Here is a 10,283-nt window from a genome sequence, read left to right as displayed (position 1 = left end):
CCCAGCTTTCTCACCTTTGGGAAAATAAATCACAAATAAGGAAAGGAAGAAGGCTAGAATGAGCCAGGTGGTGTCAGATTTGAATTGGAGGCATCAGTATAAACTCATGGTTTTTGATGGAGAAATAGAAAAATAGATGTGGGATGTACACACACTTGAGCTCATGTGGTGTTAGTACACAAACATCTGTTTCCTAGTTTTGTCTGTGGACATGACCTAGAAGCCATGACATCCTGGTAACAATGAGCACACCTAGCTCCCAGACCTTTGTTTATGAACACCATTCTACAATAAAAAGAACTGGAGCTTCTTAAAGAAATGCTTGATTCTAGAACTGTGGCAGGAAAATATGAGTAGTCTGAAACTTCTGGTCCCAGAGTGTAAGAAAACAAGGAAGGAAGGAAGACAATAACCAACCTGAAAGAGCTCCTAGTGGTCAAAGCTGGAACAACTTTTCAATAGAGTAAATAATGATAGCATTGGAATATAACTCATAGAATAAAATAAATGTTCATGGAAACGTACTGATATAAATAAGTAATCAGATTAATGAATAAATGGAGGAGACATGACAGGTCTTCTTTTCAGTAAAATTCAAACAAATATGTATGGGAAGGAATAAGAAAATAAAGGATATTCATAAGTCAGTCACTACAGCAATAACTGTTGTAGAAAAGATCCACTGATGAATACTAAAATTAGGGAAAATTTGGGGAGGAAAAGATTTGCATACTCTCAAGCATGTCCCCCACAATACTTGTGAACTACAGAAGGAGAGAGTGACTTTACTGTGGGGACATCCAGCAGACACCCTCTTAACCAAGTGATCAAGGTAAACATCACCAGGAATAACACATATCAACATCATGAACCCCTTGATATGATGCCCTGAGAAGGGTACAATATTATTTTTGTGGTACTTTTGACAAGAATGAATAATCTCAATCTAAACATGAGGAAACATCCAATCCCAAATTCAGTCATCCTACAAAATTACTGATCAATACTCTTCAAATGTGTCATCTTCATGAAAGGCAAGGAAAGACTGAGGAACCGCAGTAGATTGTATAACAGGTACAAATAACAACTGAATATAATGTGGGACACTGTGTAGAATCCTAGAAAAGAAAAATAACGTGGAAAATTGGTAAAATTTGAATAAGGTTTGTGGTTTAATTAATATTGCACCAGTGTTACTTTTCTGTTCTTGATAATTTTACTATGGTTATGCAAGATGTTAACATTAGAGGAAGCAGCATGAGAGATATAAGGAAACTCTTTGTATTATTCTTGAACACTTACGTAAGTCTAAAATTAGATTAAAAAGCTTTTGAATAAATTTTAAAGGGACTTTGAAGTAGAAACTTGGGGGCCCATGATGTTTTTAGCTTCCTCATTGTAGACATTATAAGCCCTCACATACTGAAGGACTTACCTACAGCACAGAGTTTGGGAAAAGCCAAGATGAGAACTTAGAGCATTCTGTATTACTTTCCTGTGGCCCATGTATTTTAGGAGCTTCATTCCTCAGAAATTGGTAACTGTTGGGCATCCTGTTTGAATTAGACCTTCCCTAGGAAGTTTCAGCTTCCTCAGTGTTTACACAATGTGGAGATGAGTGTCAAAATTCTTTAACATATCTTTTGTCATACTGTCAGTACACATTACATTGAATAAATTACATTGAATAAATACAGCAGTGACAAAAATACCCTATCACAGATAGTCTTGCTTGTCTATACTGAAGATTAGTAAAGCTGCCAGATGTTACTAATTTAAGGAGAAAAAAATCAAAATTTTAAACAAGATATATTTAATTATATTTATTCACATTTTTCAAAAATCCTCAACTTTTGAAATGTGAATATCGAGATGCCTTAATTAATTTGGGAAGAAATGTTTGATTCACAAAATTGTAAGCTATACAGATTAGAAGCACATTTCAAAATGTGCTTTTCAAAAGACATTTTTCAAAAAACATTTTTCTTTAATTTCAAGGCACCAGTTATAACTTAAAAATTTTTTATTTGTTTTTAGATCAGAGACAAGAACTATTTAAACTACAAAACTGTCTTATTTCCTTATTCGTTAACTATCCAGTTTAGCATTCAATGGATTTTATCTTTAGACCTAACAATAATTTTCCTTAATTTCTTTATTGTAGGTATTCTTTTCATGTCCATCAAAGTAGAAATTAACAACAACAAAAAAATACAAAAAATGTTAATGATGGAGGCAAAAAAAAAAAAAAGCGGGGGATCAGCTCTTACTTGGGTTCATGTTATTTATATGCTACAAGTCGTTGGGCGTATACTTCCAAGCTGAGAGCCTTAGAAGCTTGGTAAGCACCAGAACTATTCTTGAGAGCTACTTATGTGGTATGAAATGAGTTAGGCTGGTCAGAGCTGCCTGTTTCCACATATTCCCACTGCTGAATTGCTCATTACCTGGACTCCAGCATTACTGTTTTAGAGATAATACATTATCTGTGATGAGAGGAGAGAAAGCTTATCAGAGAGCCTTGGATTTGGTGTTATAGAATGTTTTACTGATAATTATTTTTGTTGTCTTAGACATACTACTTTATATCTCTTGTTCTCCATTTCCCTTCTGAAAAAGTTTCTTCAATTTTATCATTCTATCCCTAGTATTAAAAAATATGCCGTTAAAGTTCACAGAACCACTGCGCCTGGACCTTGCCCAACTCTCTCTATCACGGTGTTACTTTTCTATCTTCCTTTCTGTGGATATAATTCATATGCCAAATTTTAAACCAGTTTTACATATTTGTGTATATTCTTTTTTGTTCCTTTTCTTTATTTATTTAAATTCAATTTATTTACATATAGTCTATTATTAGTTTCAGAGGTAGAGTTCAGTGATTCATCAGTTGTATATAACACCCAGTGTTCATTCCGTCACATGTCCTCCTTAGTATCCACCACCCTATTACCCCATATCCCCAACCCCACCTTCTCCAGCAAACCTCAGTTTGTTCCTATGGTTAAGAGTCTCCTATGGTTTTTCTCTCTACGTCCTGTTTTATTCATCCCTCTCTTCCCCTATGATCATCTGTTTTGTTTCTTAAATTCCATATATGCATGAAATCATATAATAATTGTCTTTCTCTGATTGACTTATTTCACTCAGCGTAGTATCTTCTAGTTCCATCTAGGTCCTTGCAAATGCCAAGATTTCATTTTTTGATGATGGCTGAGTAATATTCCACTTTATATATATACACACACCACATCTTCTTTATCTGTTTATCTGTGGAAAGACATTTGGGCCCTTTCCATAGTTTGGGTATTGCGGACATTACTGCTATAAACATTGGGGTGCAGTTGCCTCTTCGGGTCACTACATTTGTATCTTTGGGGTATATACCTAATAGTGCAATTCCTGGGTTGTAGGGTAGCTCTGTTAACTTTTTGAGGAACTTCCATACTGTTTCCCAGAGTGGCTGCTCCAGTTTGCATTCCCACCAACGCATAAGAGGGTTGTTCTTTCTCCGCATTCTTGCCAACATTTATTGTTTCCTGACTTGTTAATTTTAGCCATCCTGACCAGTGTGAGGTGGTATTTCATTGTGGTTTTGATTTGTATTTCCCTGATGCCAAGTGATGTGGAGCATTTTTTCATGTGTCTGTTGACCATTTGGTTGTTTTCTTTGGAGAAATGTCTGTTCATGTCTTCTGCCTGTGTCTTGATTGGATTATTTGTTCTTTGGGTTTGAGTTGATAAGTTCTTTATAGATCTTGGATTCTAGCTCCTTATCTGATATGTCATTTGCAGATATCTTCTCCCATTTGGTAGGTTGCCTTTTAGTTTTGTTGACTGTTTCCTTTGCTGTGCAGAAGTTTTTTATCTTGATGAAGTCTCAATAGCTCATTTTTGCCTTTGTTTTCCTTGTCTTTGGAGATGTGTCTAGCAAGAAGTTACTGTGTGCAAGGTCAAAGAGGTTGTTGTCTGTGTTCTCCTCTAGGATTTTGAGTCATTCCTGTCTTACATATAGGTCTTTCATCCATTTTGAGTCTATTTTTGTGTATGATGTAAGAAAATGGTCCAGTTTCATTCTGCATGTGGGTGTCCAATTTTCCCAACATAATTTGTTGAAGAGACTATCTTTTTTCCATTGGACATTCTTTCCTGATTTGTCAAAGGTTAGTTGACCATAGAATTGAGTGTCCATTTCTGGGTTCTCTATTCTGTTCCATTGATCTATGTGTCTGTTTTTGTGCCAGTACCATACTGTCTTGATGATTACAGCTTTGTAATATAGCTTGAAGTCAGGCATGTGATGCCACCAACTTTGGTTTTCTTTTTCAACATTCCTCTGGCTATTCAAGGTCTTTTCTTGTTCCATACAAATTTTAGGATTATTCATACAAATTTTAGGATTATTTGTTCCAGCTCTGGGAAAAATGTTGATGGTATTTTGATAGGGATTGCATTGAATGTATAGATTGCTCTAGATAGCAAAGACATCTTAACAATATTTGTTCTTCCAGTCCATGAGCATGAAACATTTTTCCATTTCTTTGTGTCTTCCTCATTTTTTTTCATGAGTGTTTTATAGTTTTCAGAGTATAGATCCTTTACCTCTTTGGTTTATTCTTAAGTGTAGTGAACAGGGAATAGGTTCTGGGGCAAAACTCTCTTATCAAAAAACATACATTTGCCAGAGATAGTAAATATAACTTCCATTTAATCTGTTTAAGTTTCAAAAAACATTTTACACAAATCACTTAATCTTCTAAATAGCCCTAAAAATAGATATTATGATGATTTAATGGAAGTTGAATCTGGAGCTAAGAGAATGGATGCCTAGGATCATCCATTAGTCTGTGAAAGTTGGAGCATGTCCAGCTACCCCACTTTCGACTCTATCATACTGTCTTGTGGACCTACAAGTAGCACAAGTTATTTGAAAAACAGAAAGTTCTGGAACCACATACTGACTCTTAGGTCTTTTTCAATATTTGTGCTTAATAATAAGTGAGGGAAAGGAAAAGAGGAAGACAAATACGATTTGACATTTTATTTTGTTTTAGCCTGTGCAGATGGTACTCCTTTGGGCATTTCTCTCTATCATCTCCTCACTGCATTCATATGGAATTAGCAGTGGTAGTTTGGGAAATTCTTTTACAGGAATACTTCTCTTCACTTTGAGGTATAGAAAGAGAAAGACCTTGAATGAATACACTTGAAAGTGAACACTGCATTATATGAGACTTGAAGTACATCAAACCCAAAGAGCCTTACTTCTGAGCCTGTTCTTGAAAGGGCTTGAGAAGGCAGAATGAGTCATGTATGTGATCGAAATTAAAGAAAAACTGTCCAGAATTCTCATTGACTGCCACATTTCTAAAGTTAGAAAAAGTGAAAAATGTGATTGTACAGCAAGTCTCATCCGGAAATCCTAGAAAATGACAGTTCTTAGGAGTGTAGGGAGCAAGGGATGAAGACAGGTATACAGAACAAAGAAAATTAAAGTAAAAATTCTTAAAGCTTAGAAAATGTTAATTTTAGGTAAGAGAATAAGTGAAATCTTTACTCAGGGAATATGCAATAATAAGGCTGATTAGTCAAACTAAAAACCTTTGACTTTAGATTCATGATTACATAGATATGGGAAAAATCCTAGCTTGTGGTTCTGGGCAGTTCCTAAATTACTGTATGTATGTACCTTACAGTACCTTAAGTATGATATCTGCAATACAAAAAAAATTTTGTCCAGGAAAAGCTGTGAAAAATAGATACCATACACCTTTATTACCTCTCAACCTACACCACTTCCTTTTTGCTGTCCCTTTTAACCAATACACACCTAGTGCAGAGTTTGGGTATTGACTGCTTAGTTTCTATCTTGACGTCACTCACTTATCAACTTACTGACCTTGGGCCAGTATCATAACCGGGAGACTCCAGGACCCTTAGCACAGTGCTAAGGCCAAATCTATTCTGATTGGTTACTGTTGTACAATATGGATTTTTTTAAATATGACTAATAATACTCCCAGAATCAAGCACTCTCATTCATTGTAGATGCATAAAACATTTTGTAAACATATACAAAACTGGTAACAGTAGTTACTACTAGGGATAAAACTTGGATGAAGGAGGAGAAGGAGGAATTTCTTTTCACCATATATGTCTTAGTTAAGTTTGTACCGTGAGTATATATTGTCTCATCAAAGGAGTGATTATTTTTTTCCTAAATTGAGCAAACTTATAAAACTAGATCTAGGGAATCTATAAAATAATTAATTGAAATAGGCATTTCTATGATTTACCTTAAAGAAGCAGTATATAGGAATTAATGGCCTCCTATCTGCAGTATTTGTTTTTCATTAGTGTCTGAGCTGAAAGCCTCTCATTCAATTTAGTACAAGTCGGTATTTGAAGTCATTTTGTAAAATCTTCCTTTTTTTCATTTTTAATTATCTGCAATAATTCTGAGAGGCCTTTAATACTGCATTTTATAGGTAAGTATACTGGACTACAAAGATATCTTTTTAAAGATTTTATTTATTTGAGATAGAGGAAGAGAGAGCAAGAGAGAAAACATGAACGGGGGGAGGGGTAGATGGAGAAGGAGAAGCAGGAAGCGTGACTCAGGGTTTCCAGGGATCGATCCCAGGACCCCAAACCTGAGCCAAAGGCAGATGCTTAACCAATTGAGCCACCCAGACACCCTGGACAAATATATTAATTAGCTTGCTTAAATTCACACTGTGTATGAAAGATAGGATTCAATTTTTTTTACTCTTTAAAAATTTTATTAGTTATTTTTAAAACAGATTTTATTTTTCAAAACAGTTTTAGATTCATAGCAAAATTGAGCAGAAGGTATGGAGATTTCCCATATAGCCTGTTCCCACACAAGCATAACTTATCCCATTATCAACATCCTGCAGCAGCATGGTACATTTCTTATAACTGATGAATCGACATTAGCATATTATAATGACATTCAGTCCACAGTTTAGATTAGAATTCATTCTTAGTGTTTTATAGTCTATGGGTTTTACAAGTATATAATGACATGTATCCAGTATTATGGTGTCATACACAGTATTTTCAATGCCTTAAAAATTCTTTTCACTTCACCTATTCTTCCCTCTCTTCCCCCTAAACTGTGACAACTACTGATATTTTTACTGTTTCATAGTTTTGTCTATGAAATGTCATATAGGTGGAATCATACAGTAATTAACCTTTTCTGGTTGGCTTCTTTTCCTGAGTAATATGCATTTAAGTTACCTTTATATCTTCTAATGGCTTGGTAGCTCATTTCTTATTCTCACTAAAAAATATTCCATTACCTGGGTGCACCACAGCTTATCCATTTGCCTACTGATGGACGTCTCGATGGCTTCCATGTTTTGGCAATTAGGAACAAAGCTGCTGTAGACACCCATGTGCAGGATTTGGTGTGGGTGTACACTTTCAGCTCTTTGGGTAAATACCAAGGAGCACGATTGCCAGATCACATGGTAAGAGGCTATGTTTAGTTTTGTAAGAAACCTCCAAACTGTCTTTCAAAACTGATTCCATCGTTTTGCATTCCCTACACAAATGAATAAGAATTCCTGATGCTTCACACTTCATCAACATTTGGTGTTGTCTGCTCTGGAGTTTAGCCACTCTGACAGGTGTGTAGAATAGAGGTATCTCGTTGTTGTTTTAATTTGCATTTCTCTAATGACGTATCGGGGAAGCATCTTTTCTTTTTTTTTTTCCAAAGATTTTATTTATTTATTTGACAGAGAAAGAGACAGACAGCTAGAGAGGGAACACAAGCAAGGGGAGTGGGAGAGGAAGAAGCAGGCTCATAGCGGAAGAGCCTGATGTGGGTCTCGATCCCATAACGCTGGGATCACGCCCTGAGCCGAAGGCAGACGCTTAACCGCTGTGCCACCCAGGCGCCCCAGGGAAGCATCTTTTCATATGTGCATTTGTCATCTGTAACTTTTACAATTTTGGGCCACAAATCTGTGCACATTTTAAAACAACATTTGCCAGCAGATGTAGGGGGTCAACCTCTAGAATTAGACGTGAGCACTAGCTGATGTCTGAGGGCTGAGGGGCTGTGTGAGGAACAGGCTGAAATGGATATCAGAGGACTTGGATCCCAGGTAAAGGACAGTATTTCAGTTACTAAACTTTCAACAAGTGAACCTTTTGAAAGTTGTCATTTTCTTTGGAAGGATCTTTCTTACATGAAAAATTAACTTTTCCCCAGTCTTTCTCTTGAATTATCAGGAGAAAAAAACCCACCTTGCCACTTGTTAGGTCTGAATTGTACCCTCCAAATTCATAAATGGAAGCCCAAACTCCCAATGTGACAGCATTGGGAGATAGGGCCTTTAATGAAGTAATTAAGGTGAAATGAGGTCATAAGGGTGGGACCATAATTTCGTCAATGTCCTCATTAGAAGCAGAAGAAACAGCAGAGATTTGCATGTGCAAAGGCCATGTGAGGACACAGAGAGAAGGTAGCAGTCTGTGAGCCAAGGACAGAGACCTTGGGAGAAACCAACCCTGCCAGTGTTTTGATTTCGGACTTCCTGCTTTTGCACTGTGGAAAAATAAATTTCTGTTGTTTAAGCCACCCAGTGTGTGGTGGCTGTTTTGTTATGGCAGCCCTAGATGACAAAAATACAGCTCAACCAGAATGAAATGAGTTTATCCACATTAAGACACACCCAGGGTGTCTGTGCTCACTGAAAATTGCAAGTTACAAACGGAACTCAAGGCAGTGCAGTGTATTCAGTATCTTCCAGTTTTTCCTACTTCAAATCTCTCACTGGGTAGTTCAAGTAGTAATGATGAAACTACTGTTTTTTAAGATATTTTTAATGATCCATAACAAAATGAAGAAATGGGAGAATCCCACGTGATGACAGAATATAAACTTGGTTTACTATAATGCAGTTGTGCCACTCATGAAAATAGAATTGCATCTTGTTTATAGTTGTCTTTTTACTATAATTTGATATACACAACATTAAAAGTACTGACACATAGCAGTTTTTGACCCCCAAAAGGTAAATCTGCTCCTGCAAAAAACACCTCCACCAACAGAATATATGCTTAAAGCTTGAAGCCTCCAATATAAAAATTTGTCTGATTTAAAATGATTTAAAACATTTAGCAAATGACCTGACAACTAAAGGAACACAGTTGGATTTTCTTGCATCAAAGACTTTACTTAAATATTTTATGTCATGTTGATATATTTTTACATTTATTTTTAATTTATTATAGAAAAACCCAACTATATCTAGAAATAGAAAAGTATCATAAAGCCCTTCACCATTACCCATCATCAACACCTGGCTCATCTTGTGTTATTTATACTCCTACCTCTTTCTTCTTTTTAAGTCATTTCTGAGCAAACCTAAGATGTTGTATTATTTCATCTGTAAACACTTCAGTATGTTTCTCTGAAATATATAGCCCTTTTTTTAAATACACATGTTTTCATTATTATTCCAAAAATTTAACAATAAACCCCTAATATTGGAAAAGATTCGATCAGATTTTCCCAATTTTCTCACAAATGCCACTATTTGTTTTTATAATTTTTTAAAAAAAATCAGGAATCAACTAAGTGCTAAACATTGCAGTTAGTTCAAATATCTCTCAATTTTCTTTTAGTATATAAGTCGTCTCGCTTTTTTAAAATTACTTACAACTTATTTTTTGAATTAGAAATAAGATCCTTTGTCCAGCAGTTTCCTACAGATTATTCTTTGCTGATTGCATCCCCCATGTGCCTTTTAACATGTTCTTCTCTCTTTCTCAGAGGCGGTCATGGAGAGAACATGACTGCCAGTTGAACTTTCGAGCTGGACCTGGGCAATCAGAGGCTCCCTGCCTTCTCCTCTGTCCTTGGAATGTAGCTCTGCCCTCCATTCCAACAGTGGGAACCATCTTCAAGGGCTTAGCCTTGAGAGAAAGCAATGTGTTGTTGAGAACACCTGGAGGGTGTACATGACTGAGCCCGGTAAAGGCCTCTGCACAACTTTAACATTTTGGTGGACAGGTGCGGAGATCTACTCATCTGGTGGCCACCCAAGGCAAACCTCGTAAGTAAGTTTTCTTGGTTATTAAACCTGCCACCTACCAATCTGAAATGGTTCGCCTCTTTCTTTGGTCTCTCCTTGGCCTCTGTGTATGAGGCCAGTTTCACATTTCACCTGGGAAATTCCAGAGTTTGTGAGCCAATGTTCTCGTGTATTTTTCTATAGATTAGAACTGGAGGCATGATAGTA

At 36.2% G+C, this 10,283-nt stretch overlaps 1 pseudogene; it reads left to right on the top strand.

Annotated features, from left to right (window-relative positions):
- The first annotated feature begins 8,114 nt into the window (after window positions 1-8,114).
- Window positions 8,115-8,935, top strand: LOC109488436 (annotated as a pseudogene).
- The last annotated feature ends 1,348 nt before the right edge of the window (window positions 8,936-10,283 follow it).

The sequence above is a fragment of the Ailuropoda melanoleuca genome, chromosome 4 (genome assembly GCF_002007445.2).
Source record: "Ailuropoda melanoleuca isolate Jingjing chromosome 4, ASM200744v2, whole genome shotgun sequence".
Taxonomy (NCBI): Eukaryota; Metazoa; Chordata; class Mammalia; order Carnivora; family Ursidae; genus Ailuropoda; species Ailuropoda melanoleuca.
The sequence above is the reverse complement of the archived record's forward strand: the minus strand, read 5'-3'. Positions and strand labels throughout refer to the sequence as shown.